This window comes from Pseudophryne corroboree, chromosome 1, assembly GCF_028390025.1.
Source record: "Pseudophryne corroboree isolate aPseCor3 chromosome 1, aPseCor3.hap2, whole genome shotgun sequence".
NCBI classification, from domain to species: Eukaryota; Metazoa; Chordata; class Amphibia; order Anura; family Myobatrachidae; genus Pseudophryne; species Pseudophryne corroboree.
In genome coordinates this window covers 801,451,417-801,475,042 of record NC_086444.1, presented here as the reverse complement: position 1 = coordinate 801,475,042, position 23,626 = coordinate 801,451,417, and the positions used below count along the sequence as shown (strand labels likewise).

Below are 23,626 nucleotides of genomic sequence, written 5' to 3'. Positions count from 1 at the left end.
GGAGTTTGTCAGACTTTGTGGGTTTTGTTTGTCCACCTGCCTCTTGAGGATTGACCACTTAATTTCAATGGTAATAAAGTCTGGGTAGTTTCCTGTCCATGGACTCAAAATGTTGATGTTTTGTTCCCCAAGCCACTTAGTTCTCACTTTTGCCTTATGACAAGGTGCTCCATCATGCTGGAAAAGGAATTGTTCATCACCAAACTGTTCTTGGATGGTTGGGAGAAGCTACTCTTGGAGGATGTTTTGGTGTCATTCTTTATTCATGGCTGTGTTCTTAGGCAAAATTACGAGTGAGCCCACTCCCTTGGCTGAGAAGCAACACCACACATGAATGGTCTCAGGATGCTTTACTGTTGGCATGACATAGGAATGATGGTAGCGCTCACCTTTTCTTCTCCAAACAAGCATTATTCAAGATGCCCCAAACAATCTGAAAGGGGAGTCATCAGAGAAAATGACTTTAACCTAGTCCTCAGCAGTCCAATCCATGTACCTTTTGCAGAATATCAGTCTGTCCCTGATGTTTTTCCTGGAGAGAAGTGGCTTATTTGCTGCCCTTCTTGACACCAGGCCATCCTAGAAAAATCTTTGCCTCACTGTGCGTGCACTGGTGGTGCCACGATCCTGCAGCTGAATCAACTTTAGAAGATGTCCTGGCACTTGCTATATGTTCTTGGGTGCCCTGAAGCCTTCTTTACAACTATTGAACCTCTCTCCTTGACGTTCTTGATGATCCTATAAATGGTTGATTTAGGTGCAATCTTACTAGCAGCAATATCCTTGCCTGTGAAGCCCTTTTTGTGTAAAGCAATAATGACTACACGTGCTTCCTTGTAGGCAACCATGGTAAACAGAGGAAGAACAGACAGGAAATAGCCTACAATCTTTTCACTGATGTCTTTGTCAAGGCTCTAATCTGAGCCATAACTTCCGCTACTTTAAATCCATTGTGTTTGTCTTCTATTGGCTGAAACTGAAATGACTAATCGCAAAAGGTTTATTTTTTTATAGATTTGTCTTAAAGTTTTCATTGTGATGTTTTACATATTGAATTATTGTGAGTATTATAATAATGAGAATATGATATATTTGTTTGTATAAATGATGTATATGTATGCCTATAATGCTTCAGTGTATTGTCTCAGTAGAAACAATATGCACAATCCAAGTCCATCCTTCATATTAATCTATATTCTTTATCTTTAAAAGTGTTTATGGCTCTTAGTACATTTAATTATAATGTATTGGTTTTTAAATTAAAGGATTATATAATATAATATACCGTAATAATCTCTGTTAACTAAATATGGTTATTTATCTGGTCCATTTGTATCTTTTAACAGAAGATTTTCAAAACGTTCCTTTGTAAGTATATGTGACCTTTATTTATAAATATATAATATCAACTTAATTGCCCTTGTGGTGAAACATAAATAATAATATGATGGCATATTTTAGAAGAAAAAAAGGCATTTGTTTCCCCCAGTACCCTTTTAGCATATTTTAGAAGATTAGGTCTTCTGGAGTATAAATAATTTGGTTATGCTTTGAGTGCTGTGGCTCCTCTAGTGTTGATGTGATATATATAAATCATATTAAAAATTATATTTAATCCAGTGAAAGACCTCTATTATTCCCATTAAGGATAAAGAAATAGCATATTTGGATAATCCCTATTTTTTCGTCAACTCATATTAACTAAATAGTAAACCTTTTATAATTGGGATGGGACCTAATTGAGATATTGAGGTTCATACCTAAGTTGTTTGGATACTGGTGCGGGATTGATTTGTCAAACAATCAGGGCATTCCCGGGGCGTTCCTGACCGATCGGAGGACCAATCGTTCCATGTGTATGCATAATATTGCGCATGGCGCGCTCCTGTGGGGCCTTGGGGTCTACTCTCCTGAAATGTCCTGGAGAGTCCCCAATTTTCAGGGAAAGATAGAAGGGGTTCATCCGCAACCCGCTCATTCCTATTGGAATGGGCAGGACAGGGAGCAACTCTCTTCTACTAATTCAAATGAAACTAAGGACCTTATTCAACATCAGTTGCAGTTTTGCTAAAGACGCAAAACTGCAACTGCCTAGAACCGCATGCCAGCACAGGGCAATGCCACCCAGCATGCTGATTGGCGGGCAGCGATGCGATTACAAATCATTTGTGACCGCATAGTTGAGTCTAAAATTAGGGTTGATCCCCTGCATACGTAGCTAGGATGTGTATTCAGTCGGACCGCCACCATTATTCTGTTTGCAGGGGCTGTGTGTGATGCCAATAAAACAGTCTGGACACGCATGCATTGTCTGAACCACACCAACTAATGCCGCATTGTCATCCCGCCAACGCCTGCCGCTGTCAGTCACAGTGCAATCAAATCCTTCCGGGATGCGATCACACTGTGACAGTCCACAATTTTTGGACTGTTGTGACCCAAGCTGAATAAGGGCCTGTATACTATAAGTGTATACATATTGAGAAGACAATAAATTGGGGCAATATCCCACATACCAACTTGAGGAATCCAATATTTGTACATTAGCTTCTATGAATTATTTGGGATTTCTAATTAGAGACATGAACAAACTGGGAATGTATTTTTAATTGATATAAAATGTTACTTATGTGTATTTTTCTATATACAATAAAGTATTTGTTGTCAGTGTCAACTGAGATTTAATGTTTAGTTGCTATTCATCATAAGGGGCTGGGTGGCTCCCAACAGTCAGAGCATGCTGAATTGTAGGCGGCCTCATCGGGCCCAAAAAAATGAATGAGCTCCCGTTACATAAAACATGCAGATACTAGCATTTCCGCATGTGTGGCGACCGTGTTAGTGAGGTCGTTTAATATTTATAATGGATATTGTGTGCTTAGAATTACTGCTGTCTGTATTTGTTTATTAAACATCATATTAATAGCATTTTATATGATTTACACAAATATTATATAACTCAGAGCTCAAAGTGTGCCGCTTTTAGGCAATACGTCTTTCAGAACTTCTAAATTTCCACTGTCCCTGAAGCACTTACAGGTGAATACCGCCATCAAAGGACATTGGACTAGCAATAACCAATTACTCAATTCAGCAGCGTAGTCCGTGCCTCACCTGTGTGCGGATGCCTGGTCCTTACGATTTTCTGTTCCCTGGAGAGCTCTCTGAACCGTGTACCAGGACCATTCACCAATGCTTAGCAGCCTGCGGAAGTAAGAAATTCTGTTACGGAAATATCATTTCTACTCATACAATATATCCATCGCTAGCACAGGACAAGTATTACGCAATAATAAACTTTAACGTCGGCATTGTTTTTAGCTTACCATTTTGCATGGCCCAACAAATTAAATAGATAAAGCATCTGTTCTGTAGAATGTTGCGGCACATGGTACGAAATATCTATCTATCTATCTATCTATCTATCTATCTATCTATCTATCTATCTATCTATCTATCGATCAAACTATTATATATATATATATATATATATCTGTATGTAAGCCACCCCTACCACCAAGAACAGATTCAGAGGGCATTGAGTGGGTGGAACATCTCCTTGAGGGTAGCAGTGTATTCTTACACCCATGAATGAAGAATGGTGCGAGCTTAATTTTTATATTACTTGGCTTGATCAGTGTTGAAAGCATTGCGTGTGGCGTCTGCTGATGGAGAGGGAATGGAGAAGACCTCCCGAGGATGAGACTCACAGCGGAAAGGAGGTGCTACTGTGGAGAAGGCGTATTTGGAAAAAAGAAAGGTGTTTACTCGTGGTTTACCGGCCCCCTTTGATGTCCAGACGAAGCCGTTGTGAGGCAAGCGGATGGCGAGATGCAAGCTGACTAGGTCAAGCAGTGCAGCCACTCTGACGCCTGTGTGAAATAGCCGACGCTGGTCCTCCCCGCCCTTGCCTGCCAAGGTCGGCCGGATCTGGTAAGGCTCCAGGGGTGCACAAGTGTCTCTTAAATTATCCCCCAGCCCACCAGGGTGTTGTACCCCTTTTTAATTGGGCATTAAGCCCTACCTTTTGTGCGAGTGCCTTGTTTCTCATGTACGTCTCTTCCCTAGAGAGTCCTCCGAATTGCGTTCCGGGACCATTCACCAAAGCTCAGCGGCCTGCGGAATAAAGAAATGCGGAGTCGTTATATGGACACTCAACTAAGGTAATTAAAAGTTAATTTCTACTCATACAATTCATCTATCGCTAGCACATGACAAGTGTTATGCAATAATATACTTTTACATCAGCATTGTCTTATCGCTTATCGTTTTGCATGGCCCAACAGTTTCAACAGATAAAGCGTCTGTTGAATGTTGTGGCACATGGTACGAAATATTAATCTATCTATCTATCTATCTATCTATCTATCTATCTATCTATCTATCTATCTATCTATCTATCTATCTATCTATCTGTTAGCCACCCCTACCGCCAAGAAAAGGGCATTGCTTGGGTGGAACCTCTTCTAGGAGGTAGCAGGGCATTCTTACACCCATGAATGAACAATGGTGCGTGCAACGTTTTTATATTACTAGGCTTGATCAGTATCGAAAGCGTTGCATGCGTAAACCTACCCCTCTCCTTCCCCTGCCCCACAGCTTAACTCTAACTTCCTGCGGGGTACCTAACCCCCCTCCCTGCAGCCTAACCCTAACCCTCTCCCCGCAGCCTGAACCTACTCCCCCTTCCGCAGCTTATCTGCCTGGAGTCCTGTTGGCTTGTCATTTGGCATCCTGGCTGTCGTGATTCCTGACCGGATCCCTATATAGCCATGTAACAGTTTATAATGTACAGCAGGGAAATCATACCATTATTTTTATTCAAAAGTTCAGTGTGAATCAAGGAGAAGGATCAACTAAACTTGGTAATACAGTATATACAGCATTAAAGTGATATGAAAAGTTCAATTTTGCAACTTACTTTTATGTGAGAAAACCATTTTAGAGTATTCTGCTCAAGAGTGATAAACTAGGATCGGATTGTCAGGAAGACAGAAACTATGTAAGTCAGTTTTCTAAAGACTGCTACATTATTTTGGCAGAAGATTTACTTTTGTGAGCCAGATGGGAATGTGATCAGTAAGATGAGGAAAGCATTAGTTGCATAAACAGATTTTCTAGGTTCGTGTCAGGCAGACTATATTGAATGACAGGGACTTTTTGCATTCCTGGACTACTTTCCATGATGGACTCATGTTTACTGGGACAATACACTTTGTTTCATTGTCCACAAGTAATGCAGAGTATCCAGGACTAAGGGGACTATTTACTAAGCCTTGGATGGAGATAAAGTGGGCGGAGATAAAGTCCCAGCCAACCAGCTCCTGTCATTTTTCAAACCCAGCCCGTGACATGCCAGGTAGTTGCTGATTGGCTGGTACTTTATCTCCGTGCACTTTATCTCCATCCAAGGCTTAGTAAATAGGCTCTAAAAGTGTTAAGTGCTATTTGTATCTTTAAATACATATTAATGACTTGATGGGGTTGCAGTAAGCAAGGTAGAACAGTTATTAATCTCTTCAAGAAATTGATATACCTTTCTATTACTGTTACTTGTTAAAAAGGGTCCTGCCAAGTCACATATTGTATACAGGGACGGTTCTACTATTAGGCAGCTTTAGGCAGCTGCCTAGGGGTGCCGGACCCTGGAGGCCGCCACTGAATCTAGCAAAGTACTGAAGGATGTCTCTGTATGCAGCCTCTTCCTTTTACACTACGTATGTCGCTACTGTGGGTCTAATCAGGTGCATCCGCCTCTATAAGGCTGTACCACATAGTTTCTCAGCGCTTCCTCCATGCTGACACATGTAACATCAAGTCATGTGAAGGTACATAGGAGGCGATTGTAACTATGGTTGCCAAGGGGTGCCACCACAGCCGTTTCTCATAGGCCTGTTTCTCATAGGCCTGATGCACCGGCTCTCCAGCATCTGACTACATGCCTGCACCCAGCAGCGTCACTGTAATGCGGCTGCCACCTGTAAGAGGAACCCTGCCAATGCCGAGGGAAAAACAAGGAAACAACTTAAGGTAAGTAACATATGGGGGTTTCTGCGGGACCACAGACAATACAGATCTTACAGCCTGATGGGTGGTTTGCACTTGGAAACAGCATAAAGGGAAAACACAGGCACTGGGGCACAATACACAATACAGTACACATACCTCCTAACACTGATGAAGTGGGAGTCGGGACATCTGCGCGGCAAAGTGATTTTATCACTGAGGGGGCATTCCCAGCACTCTGTGAGCTGCTGACATGCCCCAGTTGCTCTGAATCCCGTGAATAAATGCTGTGTGGATGCCCACAGCATCTATTCACCGCTACTCTGCAGAGCTGTGAGTGACCTCTGCGCTGCCCCCACTGCAGGACACTGCGGCTCACGGGTGGGACAGTGCCCAAAAAACTTGACTGTCTCGCAAAAATTGGAACAGTTGGGAGGCATGCAGCACATATGGAGGAGGGGGGGGGGGGTCAGTAGTGAACATACAGATGGGGGGATGGAACACTATAAGGAGCTTACAAATATCCCCACCAGACCCCATATGCAGATGCAGTTTAATATATATATATATATATATATACACACACACACACACACACACACACACACACACACACAGTCACAGAAAGTGCACTCTGGGATATCCAATATATAGGCCGGGGTGACTTTCTAGAAGATAGTAGACCAATGCAGGTGTCCCTAAGAGCAAGGAGCAGGTGGCACTCCTCCGGACTTTGTACAAAAGAAAGCCAGTGCTTTATTCAAACGACGTTTCAAGGCCCACTGGCCTTTTCATCATGTTATTTCTTAAAACCCCATTCTACAAATACGTCTTTTCAACTGTAAGGCTCTCCGAGAGGGGCTCTCTGGGATTGGTATTGAGTTCCATGCCTGATTCTCTCCAGGGACCCATGATGGGTAGAAAGGCATCACCATGGCACTCAAGAGGGCTATGCCCCTGCAGTGTGCAGCATCTTCAAATGGCACCCACCATGAGACCAGAGATGTGTATCTGGCACTGCTAGGGGTGTATGTGTATCTGGCACTGCATTCCTGGGGGGTGTATGTATTTCTGGCACTGCTGGAGCCGTATGTACATCTGACACTGTACTACTGGCCCCCGTATGTGTATCTGGCACTGCACTACGGGGGGCGTATGTTTATTTGGCACTGCACTACTGGGGGCGTATGTGTATCTGGCACTATTGGTGTAATTATTTGTATCTGGCACAACTGGAGTCATTATTTGTATCTGGGACTACTGGGGTCATTATTTGTATCTACTGTTCTCTCCCGGTGTAACCCAGGCACGTATACTACTGTTCTCTCCAGGTGCAACCCTGGCACATATACTACTGTTCTCTCCAGGTGTAACCAAGGCACGTATACGACTGTTTTCTTCTGGTGTAACCCAGGCGCATATACTGCTGTTCTCTCCAGGTGTAACCCAGGCACGCATACTACTGTTCTCTCCAGGTTTAACCCATTTGCATATACTACTGCTCTCTCATGGTGTAACCCAGGCGCGCATACTACTGTTCTCTCAGGTGTAACCCAGGCGCATATACTACTGTTCTCTCCTGGTGTAACCCAGGTGCATATATTGCTGTTCTCTCCTTGTGTAACCCAGGCGCGCATGCTACTGTTCTCTCCAAGTGTAACCCAGGCACATATACTACTGCTCTCTCCTTGTGTAATCCAGGCACTCATACTACTGTTCTCACCAGGTGTAACCCAAGCACATATACTACTGTTCTCTCCAGGTGCAACGCAGGCGCATATACTACTGTTCTCTACAGGTTTAACCCAGGCACATATACTACTGCTCTCTTCCGGTGTAACCCAGGCGTGTATACTACTGTTCTCTCCAGGTGTAACCCAGGCACATATACTACTGCTCTCTCCTGGTGTGCAGACATATGTGCAGGAGCTCCTGAGCTCCAGAGCCTAGCAGTGCAGCAGAGTGAGAGTGCCTGCCCCCCTGCATGATTCCTGGGCAGGAGTTGTTGCTCTTAGCAGGGGAAGAGTGGAAGTTTAAGCAGGTGGAAGGCCCAGGCCTGAGCCCGGGCCTGGGGCTGCTGCCATCAGGTCCCAGATTTATGAAGAAGGGGCAGGCATCCCCCACACCACCCCCTTCCCCAGCTGTAGGGGTTGGGGGACAGGAAGGGATGGTGGATTCAGCCAGCCAGTCACGGATTACAAGGAGTACCAGCAGTGTTGCCGGAGCCCCTGTGAAGTAGCAGGGATCGGCAGGAAGATTGTGTACCCCTAAGACTGTGGAAGGCACCTCTGCCAGTAAGAATACTGGTGGGGATGGTACAGTCGCTGCAGCGGCTGTGCCTCCAGGCAAGGAAGGGGTTAATGTCAGTGTAACAGAGGGGATCTCAGATGCAGAGGACTCAGACTGTGATAATGATGTTTCAGATGAAGATTACTGGGTCCATTTAGGCCTAAAGGAATTAATGGCAGAAGCTGCTAAACTTAAATCCCGGTATTATGCTTGCAAGAGAAAATGTAATACAATTTCCAATTTGGAGCGGGTCAGGATCCAGGGTGAAATGAATGAAATACAAGCAACCATGAGCAATATAAAGGCTAGAATAACATCCTTAAAAGAATGTGGAGAAAAGAAAAAAAGGCAAAAGTTTCCTTACCAGCTGGGAAGAAGTTAACTGCAGTACATAGAATTCAGGTTACACCCTCATCAAAGGCGTTGAGTGACCTGGAGAAAGAAGAGAGTGTGGAGATGGAGGAATCCCTAGCTACTCCAAAGTAACGTGCCTGTGATTCAGGAAGTGGCCGTGGTAGTTCTGGACGCAGCATCATCAGCTGATATGGAGACAGGAGCAGAGGCAAGGGGAGCAGACGGCGGCCCGGGAATCCCTGGTGGCGCACCAAGCAAAATAAGATCTGTGCAGGTGTTGTCAGGAGGGGGTTCCCGGGGGTTACTCGTGGCTTCCAAGGTGCCGGGGGGCGATGGTAGCAGTAATGAAAATGCTGTAATAGGTTACAGGTCGGTGAGGACTGGAGGGCAGGGCTCGGCGTCGGGTCTATGCAGGGCGCAGGGTGGCATGGAGGATGAGCCTGTTAACATTTTGCTTGAATCTTATGCAGGTCCTAGTGTAACTGTGCAGGATGTGCCCAAAGAAGTGCAGGGAGGTGTGGGAAAGGCAGTGAGGAAAACTGTAATAACTGATGGTTTGGCTCAAGGTCTGCCAGCTCTAAGTCCTAAATCCAGAGACTTTGGATGCTGGTGAGAAAGCAGTTGCAGAGTCAATGTATGGGAACATTCCAGCTCCAGCCAGGGTGAAGGAAGCATTGTCGATAATCAGTGCAGAAGTAAAGAAAAATAATTCTAAAGACATCCCAGAAGGAAAGGATAAAAATGTGGGGGGGGGGGGGGGATGCAAAGGGAAAATGTCTATTAAGCTCCACTTGTTTCTTTTTCAGTGACAGAGGGTGGAGGGAGTGCGGGCAAGCCTAACCCTGAAGTAATGTCTTATGCAAAGAAGGCGGCAGATATGGAGAAAAATTCTGGAAATAAGGATTCAAGATTTGGTGGTGGTAGTGGTGGCCAGAGAGTGAGACAGAACCTAGTACAGTTTAGGTGGGTGGGTGATGGTGATCCCCCACCTAAGACTGATTTTCTTAGGTTCATTTTTTTCTCTTGGGGTTACTTAGAGATTTATATGCTTGTATTCACCCTATAAAATCTGTTGAGTATGATTTCAGCTTTTATAATAAGGAAACATTGTTTAATTTTTGGAGAAAGGGGTCAGTAAATAAGGACAAGAATGGTTACTGTAATTAAGAGGCAGATTTGATGGAGAAGCAAAATGACATAAAAGTGACCACCCTGGTCCACAATTAATCCATACCTGCAGTTTTGGTTAAGCAGGCAATGTGAATTGCAATCAAACATCAGGAAAACGGACCACACAATGGGAGTGTGGGGAGGTGTTTGGTTGACAAGTGTACGTCTGCATCCTGTGGAGACCGGTGTGCGCCATATTCCATCTGCTGCGTACATAGTTTGAGACCGGGTGTAGATATTTTATACTGGTCAACCAAGGACATGCTTTAAGTGTGGTGAGGCTGGGCACCTCAGTGGTGACTGTGGTGGTGTGAAATGTTCGATGTGTGGGGAGAGTGGACATACATCTAGAACATGTAATAAGGTTAAATGTAACCTTTGTGGGGAGATGGGGCATCCCTATAGTTGTTGCCCCATGGCAATTCATAACAACAGGGGTTGCATGAATTTTGAGGAAGGTAGTAGTTCAGAAAAGAGAATTACTAGGGGGGGGGAGTAGTTAAAGTGAACAAAGAGAAAGAAATGTTATGGGAAATTGGAAAGAAAGTGTCAGAAGGAAGCAAAGCTCAGCCTCAGGCCCAATACCAACCTCAATCCCAGCCCCAATCCTGATTTCAGGTGGGGTAAAAAAGGTGTGAAAACAACAAAGAGGAAAGTGGAGGAGGAGGGGATTCTTTCAAATAGGTTTGGGGTATTCACAGATGAGGAAGATGAGGGAGAAGTGGTTCTAGAAAAAGGGGAACCAAGACTTAAACCTAGAAGACAGAGAAGAAAGAACAAAGAAAGGAAAGAAGTAATCAAGATGGTAGGGAAGAGAAGGAGGGAGGAGGGAGAAGGGAATGCAGACAGTGAAATAGAGGATATTGCAGCAGAAAGTTTAGAGTGGGATCCAATAGGGATTGAACTCGAGCAAGGAAAAGAGGAGGAGGAGTTTGGGAAGCCACTGTTTGAGGATGAGGAGGTAGGTGTGGAGGTGGTTGCTGCTGAGGAGGAAGTGATGGTGATAGGGAAAGAAGCAGAGAGTGAATCTGAGAGTCAGATCAATCTAAATAATGAGTCTGGCTCTGGGTCATTGGATGCAAGGGAACCCCCTGACCCTGGTCCTAAAGTGGCAGGTGCTGGTGTGATTGAGGAAGTGAATGGGGTGGCATGTATGGACTGTGGTGTTGGTGGTGGGGGTTGTGGTGATAGCTAGAGTAATGTATGTGCATAGTCCATTTCAACAATCTGGAACCATGGATCCCCATCCTATTCGATGTGCCATAGGTATCTGGCTTTTGAGTTTTTTTACAACCAGGACGTGGACATCTTGCTCTTACAGGAGACCCGGATCAACAGATTGACAGCCCTTCACAAAGCTAAAAGTGAGTGGGGGCGCGGGCACTCTATTTGGTCTCTTGCTGCTGAGCTGTACGGTGGGGTGGCGGCAGGGGTTAAAGTGAGCCGGAACGGGGCGGAACTGCGTTCCGTCAGTTCCACTTGGAGACAGAAAGCAGTTCCGCCTCCACCGGCTCACCTAACCTGCTGTGTGCTGCCACTGCCGCAGGGAGAAGCCGGGCGCCCGCTGAGATTGTGTTACCAGCGGGCGCCCGTCTCTCTCTCTCTCGCAGCGGCAATTGAAGGCAGGAGCTCAGTACTGAGCTCCGGCTCCGGCTCAGTGAGTGCACGCTATGGGAGAGACGTCATGACGTCTCTCTCATAGTGTTCAGGAGCGGACGCTGAGAGTACAGCAGCAGTCGGACGCGGGAGCGGGGTTCGGTGAGTATGGTGTTTTGTTTTTTTATGTGTGTGTGTATCTACTGGGGGCAAGCTACTGGGGGCTAACTACAAGGGGGCAAGCTGCTGAGGGCAAACTCCTGGGGCACGTTACTACATGGCGAATTACTACAGGGGTGCATTATTACTGGGGGCATTACTACAGGGGGGCATTATTACTGGGGGCATTACTACAGGGGGCATTACTACTGGGGCACATTACTGCTGGGGGCGTAACTACAGGGGTTAAACTGCTGGGGGCATTACTACAGGGGGGCATTATTACTGGGGGCATAACTGCAGGGGACAAAACTGCTGGGGGAATTACTACAGGGGACATTATTACTGGGGGCATAACTACAGGGGTTAAACTACTGAGGGCATTACTACAGGGGGACATTACTACTGGAGGCATTCCTACAGGGGGCATTATTACTGGAGCACATTACTGCGGGAGGCATAACTGCAGGGGACAAAACTGCTGGGGGAATAACTACAGGGGGCATTATTACTGGGGGCATAACTACAGGGGTTAAGCTGTTGGGGGTATTACTACAGAGGAGCATTATTACTGGGGGCATTACTACAGGGGCATAACTACAGGGGTTAAACTACAGGTAGCATCACTACAGGGGGGCATAACTACAGGGGCTAAACTAGTGGGGGCATTACTACTGGGGGCAAACTACAAGGGGGCTAAACTACTGGGGGCATAACTACAGGGGCTAAACTACTGGGGGCATTACTACTTGGGGCTAAACTGCTAGGGACATTACTACTGGGGGGCATAACTGCAGGGACTAAACTACAGGGGGCATTACCACTGAGAGGCTAAACTAAAGGGGGGGTAAACTACTGGGATCATAACTGCAAGGGCATTACCACTGGGGGCATAACTACTGGGGCTAAACTACAGGGGGCTAAGTGACTGGGGGCATTACTACAGGCGACATTACTACTGGGGGAAATACTACACAGGGACATTACCATTAAGGGCATTACTAATGGGGGCACTACTAATGAGGGCAATGTAAAGGGGGCACTTCATAAGGGGCATCACTCCTGGGGACATAAGGGGTACTACTACTGGGGGCATTGCATAAGGGGCACCACTACTATGGGCATTGTATAAGGGGCGCTACTGCTGTGGGCATTGTGTATTACGGGGTGCTACTACTGTGTGCATTATGTGTATTAGGGGTGCTACTACTGTGGGCATTATTACTATTGTGCGACCACGCCCCTTTCTTTTTTAGAACACGCACCCTTTTTGGGCCGCATGCCTACGGCGCGCGCAATACCTTAAATGCATGGGCGCCGGGGGAGGGGGGGTGAGTTCCACCACCTCTCTTGGACCACTTTAAGCACTGGCTGGCGGTACTTTTTACCGACATGGTAACTGTGCGCAAGGTTGTTGAGTTACAAGTGGGAAGGTGTATGATTTTGGATGTCACTTTAAGAGGACATAACCTTAGGCATATCAACATCTATGGCCCCCAGTCCCGCTGGGATAGGAAATGTCTTTTGAAATGATTAAACCCTTTCTTTTCACGGCCCAGCAAGTCACCTTTGGGGGCAATTTCAATGCCATCATTAGGCCAAAAGACAGGGGAGGCTCCAGAGGACTGAGGCTGGGCTATGATGAGAATTTTTTAGTTAGTATGGCTAGTCAGTGTACACATTAAACATCAACCAGACCTCATGGATTACACTTACTTTTGTGGTCAGTGCAGATGTAGGATAGACAGGTTTTTTTGTTAAGGAGTCCTCAAGCACTTTACCTTCAGATGTAAAGTTTGTAGAGTTCTCCGATCACGGGTACTTAAGTTTTGTTTTGAATGCCTCGGAATCCTTCCAGAAAGGAAGGGGTCTGTGGCGTCTGAATGCTGAGCTTCTCAAGAAAGAGGAAGTGAGACAGTCTTTCAGGGAGTATTTTCAGGCTCAATAGTCACTGTTGGAGGCTGGTTGGAGTAGATCGGAGTGGTGGGAGGAAGTAAAAAAGAGATTCCGAAGTCTTTTCAGGAGGCTAGTAGTCAAAAGAAACTTGGTTAAAAAAATACCTACTATACTCTAAAAAGGAGATTAGATTTCCTGATCTCTGAACAGGGGGATAGTGGAGAAATCTCCCGAGTGAAATCACAGATGAGAGAACATCAGTATAGCCGTCTGTCTTCTTTGATTTTGGAGAGGGATTACGGAAAGTACCACTCCCCGGATCCCTACTAGAGTTGTGTAAGGGGGATTGATGTTAAAGAGATAAGAGAGCTTGTTGATGGAGAGGGTGTGCTTCAGAAGGGTGAGGAAGGCATCCTAAAAGTTATCAGGTCCTATTATGCTGAACTCTTGTCTGGGAGGGCACTTGACAGAGAAACGATGGAGGCATTTCTGAGGGAGACACCTGGTCATGTGGAGCCAGATGCTTCTTTTGACTGTTTGAACAGCGAAATAGGTGTGGAGGAGGTCAGAGAGGCAATTGGCTGGTTAACTCCCAAAAAATCTCCAGGACCAGATGGTTTAACAGCTGAATTCTATAAATAATTCTCAGATATCCTGGCTCCTTGTCTTACGGAAGTATATAATACTAGCCTGGGTGAGGGTGAACTCCCTCCCTCCATGAGACAGTCAGCTCTTATTTTGCTGTCCAAAGGTAAGGACCCAGTCCATATTGAGAACTGGCGCCGCATCGCTTTTCTCAATATGGACAGAAAGATTCTGGCAAAAATCTTTTTCAACAGGCTAAGGGAATTTTCAGAGCTTGTACCTTCGCCTTCCCAGCACTGTACTGTAAAGGGCAGCAGTACCTTTACTGCTGTCCTTGGTGTCCGGGATGCTCTTGAAAGGTGCAGGGCTGGAAAGTTGAATAAGTTTCTGCTGGCATTGGATCAGTCTAAGGCTTTTGATCGGGTCAATTATGAGTACCTGTGGGCCTTACTTGAAAGGTATGGTTTCCCTATAAGGGCAGTAAATTGGTTGAAAGTTTTGTATAAAAAGGCAGAGAGCTTCCAACTTGTGAATGGTTGGTTAGGGCCTGCATTTTCAGTAGACTCTGGTGTTCATCAGGGGTGTCCCATGAGCCCTCTGTTGTACATGTTTGCAATCGATCCTTTTATAAGAAGGGTTGAGGGAGGCATGTTGGAAGGGGTGCAGCTGAATCCAGAGTTTCCTTTGAGTGTAGTAGCCTATGCTGATGACGTCACGGTAGTCCTGTCATCGGTGGCAGAGGCACGTGATGTAGACCAACTGATCATGGAATATTCAAGCGCTTCGGGTTCCATAATCAATCAGGACAAGTGTGAAGCTTTCTGGATGGGGGAGGAAGGCAACAAGTTTGATCTTCCAGACAGCCTCCCCAGTGCCAGTCAATGTATAAAAATCTTAGGCATCAAATTTGGTGACTATGCCAGTACAAATTGGGTTGGGAAACTGGATGGTGCAACCCGTAAAGAGCTGTATAGGATGGAAGTTCTCTCTGAGGGAAAGGGTGGACCAGTGTAAAACTTACCTGATCCCAATGTTTTTGTATGTCAGCTATGTATGTTTTTTGCCGCAGTCTTTGTGGACTAGACTGAATTCCTTGTTTTTTCTGCTTTTGTGGGGGAACAAGATGAACATTGTGAAAAGAGGTATCACTTACAGACCGAGGGCTGAAGGGGGCTTGGATATGGTAAACCCCGTAGTCTTCTTTGTAACAGCTTATTTGAAGCTAAATGTTGGTGGTCTCTGCCTAGAGACGCCCCCTCGGTGGGTAAATGGCTTTAGGGAATGGGTGTCTCCCTTTATTAGAGTATGGTTACAGGATTGCAGACTGAGAATTTTTCGGTCACAGAGAGGCTACCTCCCGATCTATGTGATCCAGTGTCTGAAAGTGATCAGGCGATGGGGCCTGCAGGTGGGTGATATAAGAGATCTCTCGAAAAAGGAGTTGGGGAAGAGGGTCTTGTGTTCCCACTTTTATGTCCCATTGGCCCTGAAAGACTGCCCAGGTAATGTTCTCACAGAAGGATTGAATCTGGTAAATTCCCAGAGGGTACCACTGAAGCTTAGGGATATTGCCTGGTTCTCTTTTCAAGGGAGGCTTTATGTTAGGGGAAATATCAAATTTAGAAGTGCCGATGAACGTGTTTGCCCACAGGAGGAATGTCATGGACCACTTCTTCTGTAGATGTCCCTTTAACGTAAAGGTTTACAAAACAGTGTCGGGTGCCATAGGCATCCCTTGCCTTTCGGGGCTCAGTTACCTGGAATGGGTTTACGGGGCATTCAAAGGGTATGGGGGCTTTGATTTAGGCACAATTTTTTTAGTCAGCTTAGCGGTTAGGTTCCACACGTGGCAGGCACGGTGTCTGGTAAGTTTGAGAGGAAAAGTCCTTCCCTGTGAAGAGGTGGTGGGTCGTATTCTTCATGAGGTGAGTCGGATGATGGATCTGGAGAAGAAGAGATTGGACACTGTCAGCTGGTCCAGATTGTGGCGCCAGTTGAAACCCACTTAGTGGGTAGTGGAAGATTTCCTCTTTTCAGTCTCAGGTTCTTTTCTGTCCTGGTCTCTTTTTCTCAGCTGATTAGGTTTTGTTGTTTCATTTTATTAAAGAAGGGGTTTGCACACACCTTAAAATATGCAGATATGTTACTCTAGTTATAATTATTTGTTGGTAGTCCGGTATGTATGGAGGGTGAAAGGTATGAATGAAGGTAGGATTGTGGATTAATGTGGGAGTGTATGGAGGTGGAGGGTTTATGATAGATGGATAAATGTGTGTTAAATGTTGAGTCAGCTAAGTGGGGAATGTTGGGGGGGGGGTTCCCTGAAATGGATTCACAGAAATTATGTGGATCAAGGAAAATGTTTAAAATGAAAGTGTGATAAAGTGATGGAAAACATATTTGAGTTATGTAAACGGTAAATATAATGATGTAATGATCTCTATTTATTATTTATATAATTGTAAATATGATTATAATGTTTATATTTTGTTATAAAATGGAAGCTGTGCATAAATAAAAATATGCCCAGGCACATATACTACTGCTCTCTCCAGGTGTAACCCAGGCACATATACTACTGCTCTCTCCAGGTGTAACCCAGGCGTATATACTACTGTTCTCTATTGGTGTAACCCAGGCGCGTATAGTACGGCTCTCTCCAGGTGTAACCCAGGCACAGATTCTACTGCTCTCTCCAGGTGGAACCCAGGCGCATATACTGCTGCTCTCTCCCAGTGTAACCCAGCTAAGCTAGGTGGTGCCCATAATGGCTGGCCTCTCCTCTCTGGTCATGAGGACACACCCCTTCCAGCATATGGCAACGCCCTTTAGTGGGCCCATGTAATTGCATTTCCCTGGTAGGCCCTTCATGCCCCAGTCCGACACTGCTTTGCGCTGTGTAAAAATGGACATCAAAGTAAAACTGCTTCACCTCACTGAATTCTTTGTCTTTGGTTCCATCTAGAGAATGAAATAAAACTTTGTTAATTGTGGGGCAGATTTATTAAGCTCGGTGAAGTGATAAAGTGGAAGGTGGTAAAGGACCAGCCAGTCAGCTCCTAACTGACATTTTGCAAACCCAGCCTGTGACATAGCAGTTAGGATCTGATTGGCTGGTACTTTATCACCTTCCACTTTATCACTTCACCGAGCTTAATAAATCTGCCCATAAGTTTGCAAAGATATCAGTTTGTGCTTTAGTTCTTTTACATTGTGACAACATTGTTACAGCTCTGTGTAAAATAATTAACTCTTTTTAATATGAAAAACTTAAAATGTAAATCTTGTTTTCGATTGTGAAAGAGAAGAATAATTGCATCTTAATGTCAAGTGGAGTACCTAACATTTATATTTAATTAACATTTAATAATATAGCGCACACATATTATGCAGCATTTTACAGAAAATAATTAGCCACATCAGTCCTTACTCCAGTGTAGTTTGCAATTTATATTCCCTATCACAGTGAGTCACACTCACTGGGTGCTGTGGCACCCTCGGGTGCCTTGAGACACTTGCAGGGATGCCTTGGATTGGTGGTCCAGGACCAATTTCAATCATTTATGGTCAATACAATAGAGAAAACCAGTACTAGTGGCTGCCAGTTATAAAATATGTGGATAAACAGAAGCAGCAAATCTTGTCCCTAACCACACAATTGTGTGGTTGAGTGACAACATAAGGATGACATAAAAACACAATTTACTTTATTTATTTCTAAATTTGTCAAAAAGAAACTTTTGGCCTAGGTGTGCTGTGGAAAAAATTCTGATGCTCTAGTTTGCCGTGATTCAAAAAAGTTTTGGGACCAATGCCCTATCACATACAGTAGGTTCTCAAACTCGTTCCCCAGGACCCCATACAGCTCATGTTTTCCAGATGTCTTCACATAATCACAAGTGAAATAATTAGCTCCACCTGTAAAATCTGACTGTCAGTAATGAGTACACCTGTGCGCCTTGAAAATATGATGTGTTTGAGGTTTTGAGGACTGTGTTTGAGAACCACTGCCCTATCACATAGACCAACATACACATTAGGATTCATTTTTGTCAGAAGCCAATTAACCCACCAATATGTTTTTGGGATGTAGGAGTACCCCCTACATAAACATGAGAGAACATACACACTCCACACCAACTGTCCATAACTGGGAATTGAACTTATTACCTCAGTGCTGTGAAGCAGTAATGCTAACCACTACACCACCCATGCTACCCAACTTTAAAGAAAACTCCCCTATTTAATTCACAAGTCTTTTTGAAATAACTATGAACAAAGCAAAGTATTTTCACTGTCTAGGTCAGCATTTTTCAACTGGTGTGCTGTGAGAGGTTTTGAAATGTGCCACAAAAGATGCATGCTGCCTCACTTTAATTTATCAATTTGGGCTTGGGCAGCGTCGAGATCTTCTGGATGGCCTAAATGCAGCCCGACCCATGACCTATGAGTCAGTCCGTCCAGTGCTTCCTGTCGCTCCTCACTGCTGGCTGCACCGCTAAAGGTGGGAGATGGAAAACAGCTCCTTAACAGTTACAGAACTTACTAACTGACTGAAGTATTGTAGGATACAGTATATTTTTATTTAGTTACTGCGGGGGCCATTGTGTGCTGTAACTAGTGTGGGGGCAAATGTGATCTGTAATTACTGTGGAAAACAATGTGAGCTGTAATTACTGTGGAGGACAATGTGTGCTGAATTTACTGTGGGGGCCAATGTGTGCTGTAACTAGTGTGTGGGCCAATGTGTGCTGTAACTAGTATGGGGACGCCAATGTGTGCTGTAATTACTGTGAAAGACAATGTGAGCTGCAATTACTGTGGGGTACAATCAGGGCTGGATTAACAATGGGGCGGGTGGAGCTGCAGCTCCAGGCCCCCCATCACAATAGGCCCACTGCATCTGCATTGCTGCTGCTGCTGCAGCAAGGAAATAAATGTCCCTGCTACAGCAGCTTGCCAGTGACAGTGTGAAGCACCGCCCCTGTAGCTGGTACTAGTAGTACATTGACTCATACTGCCGACCGAGTGGCTCCAAATGCCAGCGGCCAGCGGGTACTCACAGGGAATAAAGGAACTCGGCAGGGGGCGGGGCTACACTGGACCCAGGGGGCGGAGCTATGCGGGACTCAGGCTGCCAGGGCTTGCTGCTGCACATGGCTGGAGAAGAGGAGATCTGCCTGCTGCACACGGTGCACAACATCCAGGTCTGACCCAGCCATTGACACTGCATTGGTCTCTGCTGTAGTGTAAGGTAAAGAGTGAGTGGAAGGAATTGTATGTGACTTGTGTATCTGTGTGAGCCTCTTTGTGTGTGTGTGTGTGTGTGTGTGTGTGTGTGTGTGTGTGTGTGTGTGTTACTTCCATGTTAACTTCTATAGTGTGTGTGTCTTGCATATGAGCTTCTGCAGGGGATAGAGTTTAATATAGAGCATGAGTGAGGAAGTGTGTGAGAGTGATACAGTGCGGGGGGAGGGAGTGTGTGAGTGTGATACAGGGCAGGCTGCGGGGGGGAGGGAGTGTGTGAGTGTGATACAGAGCAAGCCTCGGAGGGAGGGAGTGTGTGAGTGTGATACAGGGCAGGCTGCCGGGTGAGGTAGTGTGTGAGTGTGATACAGGGCAGGCTGCCGGGTGAGGTAGTGTGTGAGTGTGATACAGGGCAGGCTGCGGGGGGAGGGAGTGTGTGAGTGTGATACAGGGCAGGCTGCCGGGTGAGGTAGTGTGTGAGTGTGATACAGGGAAGGCTGCGGGGGGGGGGGGGGGGGGGAGGAGTGTGTGAGTGTGATACAGGGCAGGCCGCAGGGGGAGGGAGTGTGTAAGTGTGATACAGGGCAGGCTGCGGGGTGAGGGAGTGTGTGAGTGTGATACAGGGCAGGCTGCCGGGGGAGGGAGTGTGTGAGTGTGATACAGGGAAGGCTGCGGGGGGAGGGAGTGTGTGAGTGTGATACAGGGCAGGCCGCGGGGGGAGGGAGTGTGTGAGTGTGATACAGGGCAGGCTGCGGGGGGAGGGAGTGTGTGTGTGTGATACAGGGCAGGCTGCGGGAGGAGGGAGTGTGTGAGTGTGATACAGGGCAGGCCTCGGGGGGAGGGAGTGTGTGAGTGTGATACAGATCAGGCCTTGGGGGGAGGGAGTGTGTGAGTGAGATACAGAGCAGGCCTCGGGGGGAGGGATTGTGTGAGTGTGATACAGGGCAGGCCTCGGGGGGAGGGAGTGTGTGAGTGTGATACAGATCAGGCCTCGGAGGGAGTGTGTGAGTGTGATACAGAGCAGGCTTCGGGGGGAGGGAGTGTGTGAGTGTGATACATGGCAGACTGCGGGGGGAGGGAGTGTGCGAGTGTGATACAGGGCAGGCCTTGGGGGGAGGGAGTGTGTGACTGTGATACAGGGCCAGTGTGTTTGTATTTTCCTGTCGGGTTCCAATGTGTCTTGAGAATGATGACCAGCTCAGTGGTATGAATATGAAAGTCCGCTGTTTTCTCATAACCGGAGATTCCCAATGGAGATGTAAAATTAAACAGTGGTTATACCATTTGTGTATTGGTGAGTGCCCTGTTTTTTTTAAAACGGACTGCATGTGGTCACTGTTGGTGACATTACAGATGGGAGGAGTGCATATTGCTTTAATTAACTTTATTTCTCTTACGTCCTAGAGGATGCTGGGGACTCCGTAAGGACCATGGGGGTATAGACAGGCTCCGCAGGATACATGGGCACTCTAAAGAACTTTTAGTATGGGTGTGCACTAGCTCCTCCCTCTATGCCCCTCCTCCAGACCTCAGTGAGATCTTGTGCCCAGAGGAGATAGGGTGCATTACAGGGAGCTCTCCTGAGTTTTCTGTGTAAAAGAATTTTGTTAGGTTTTTTATTTTCAGGGAGCTCTGCTGGCAACAGACTCCCTGCATCGTGGGACTGAGGAGAGAGAAGCAGACCTACTTAAATGATAGGCTCTGCTTCTTAGGCTACTGGACACCATTAGCTCCAGAGGGAGTCGGAACACAGGTCTCAACATGGGGTTCGTCCCGAAGCCGCGCGGCCGTCCTCCTCGCAGAGCCGGAAAAAAGAAGCCGGGTGAGTATGAGAAGAAAAGAAGACTTCAAGGCGGCAGAAGACTTCAGATATTCCTGAGGTAAGCACGCAGCAGTAACGCTGCGCGCCATTGCTCCCACACAACACACACACATGGCACAGATGGGTGCAGGGCGCAGGGGGGGCGCCCTGGGCAGCAATAAACCTCATTACTGGCAATAAATATGTTTATTAGGCTGCGGAGGCAGCAAATAAATGATCCCCTGCCATTTTTTGATTATTGAAGCGGGACCGAAGCCCGCCGCTGGCTCCCCGGACTCTCCCCTGCTGAACGAGGAGGGGGGCACATTACAGGCGCAGTGAGTGGAAATCAGTGTAATTTCATATAAAACTGCTATCTGGGTTTATTCCAGTGTCAGTTTGGCGCTGGGTGTGTGCTGGCATACTCTCTCTCTGTCTCTCTAAAGGGCCTGCTTTGGGGAATTGTCCCCTTATAGCTATATCCCGGTGTGTGTGGGGTGTCGGTACGTGTGTGTCGGCATGTCTGAAGCGGAAGGCTTATCCAAAGAGGAGGTGGAGCAGATGAGTGGTGTGTCCCCGTCGGTGGTGCCGACTCAGGATTGGATGGATATGTGGCATATGTTAAATGCAGGTGTAGCATCATTACATAAGAGACTGGACAAAGCAGAGTCCAGGGTGTCGACAGGGGGTCAATCTACGGATTACACCGACTCACAGGGCCCGTCGGGGTCTCAGAAATGTCCCTTGTCACAAATAGTGGACACAGATACCGACACGGACTCTGATTCCAGTGTCGACTATGAGGAAGCGAGATTGCACCCTAGGGTGACAAAAAGTATTCAGTGCGTGATTATTGCAATAAAAGATGTTTTGCATATCACTGATGAACCCTCAGTGCCCGACACGAGGGTGCACATGTTTAAGGAGAAGAAACAGGTAGTAAACTTTCCTCCATCTCATGAACTTAACGAGTTATGTGAAAAAGCTTGGGAAACTCCAGATAAGAAACTGCAGATTCCCAAAAGGATTCTTATGGCATACCCTTTCCCTACACAGGACAGGGTACGTTGGGAATCCTCTCCCACAGTGGACAAGGCTTTAACTCGCCTGTCCAAGAAGGTGGTGCTGCCGTCTCCTGACACGGCGGCCCTCAAGGTTCCTGCGGACCGCAGGCAAGAGACTACATTAAAGTCTATTTATACACATACTGGTACTTTACTTAGACCGGCAATTGCGTCGGCATGGGTATGCAGTGCAGTAGCAGCTTGGACAGATACCCTGTCAGCTGACCTTGATACCCTTGATAGGGATACCAGTTTGTTAACATAAGCTCATATTAAGGATTCAGTCTTATATATGAGGGACGCTCAAAGAGACATTGGATTACTGGGTTCAAGAGCCAATGCCATGGCTATTTCGGCGAGAAGATCCTTATGGATCCGCCAATGGACGGGTGATGCGGACTCAAAAAAGCATATGGAGGTCTTACCTTACAAGGGTGATGTATTGTTTGGGGTCGGTCTCGCGGACCTGGTTTCCACAGCTACCGCGGGTAAATCTACCTTTTTACCTTTTGTTCCCCAACAGCAAGCAAAAGAAACCTCCACAGTATCAGATGCAGTCCTTTCGGTCGCATAAGTCCAGAAGAGGTCGGGGCTCCTCTTTCCTCGCCAGAGGTAAGGGTAGAGGTAAGAGAACACCTGCTTCGGCTAGTTCCCAAGAGCAGAAGTCCTCCCCGGCCTCCGCTAAGTCCACCGCATGACGCTGGGGCTCCCCTATGGGAGTCCGCACCGGTGGAGGCATGCCTTCGACTCTTCAGCCAAGTCTGGGTTCAGTCGGACGTGGACCCTTGGGCGAGGGAAATTGTTTCCCAGGGCTACAAGCTGGAATTTGAGGAAGTGCCCCCGCGCCGGTTTTTCAAGTCGGCCATACCAGCTTCCTCCCCAGAGAGGGAGGTAGTATTAGCTGCAATTCAAATGATGTGTCAACAGCAAGTGATTGTCAGGGTTCCCCTGCACCACCAGGGAAAAGGATATTATTCGACCCAGTTTGTGGTCCCGTAGCCGGATGGTTCGGTCAGACCCATTTTAAATTTAAAATCCCTAAACCTGTACTTGAAACGGTTCAAATTCAAGATGGAATCGCTCAGAGCTGTAATTTCCAGCCTGGAAGGAGGGGATTTTATGGTGTCGCTAGACATATAGGATGCTTACCTTCATGTCCCCATATATTCCACTCATCAGCAGTACCTGAGATTCGCTGTACAGGATTGTCATTACCAGTTTCAGACGTTGCCGTTTGGGCTTTCTACGGCCCCGAGGATTTTCACCAAGGTAATGGCGGAAATGATGGTGATCCTGCGTAGGCAGGGTGTCACAATTATCCCATAATAGGACGATCTCCTGATAAAAGCGAGTTCAAGAGATCAATTGCTGAAGAACGTGTCGCTCTCCCTGAGGGTGCTCCAACAACACGGTTGGATTCTCAATCTGCCAAAGTCGCAATTGGTTCCAATGACTCGAC

At 46.5% G+C, this 23,626-nt stretch overlaps 1 long non-coding RNA gene across 1 annotated transcript in view; it reads right to left on the bottom strand.

The window, feature by feature from the left end:
* Positions 1–3,129: 3,129 nt before the first annotated feature.
* Positions 3,130–23,626, bottom strand: part of LOC134948276 (uncharacterized) — a 61,453-nt gene continuing 40,956 nt past the window's right edge. The window contains exons 2-3 of the long non-coding RNA XR_010182940.1: positions 4,025–4,116; positions 3,130–3,204 (exon numbers count right to left, since the gene is read on the bottom strand). This is a non-coding gene — a long non-coding RNA (uncharacterized LOC134948276). The remainder of the gene's footprint in view (positions 3,205–4,024; positions 4,117–23,626) is intronic.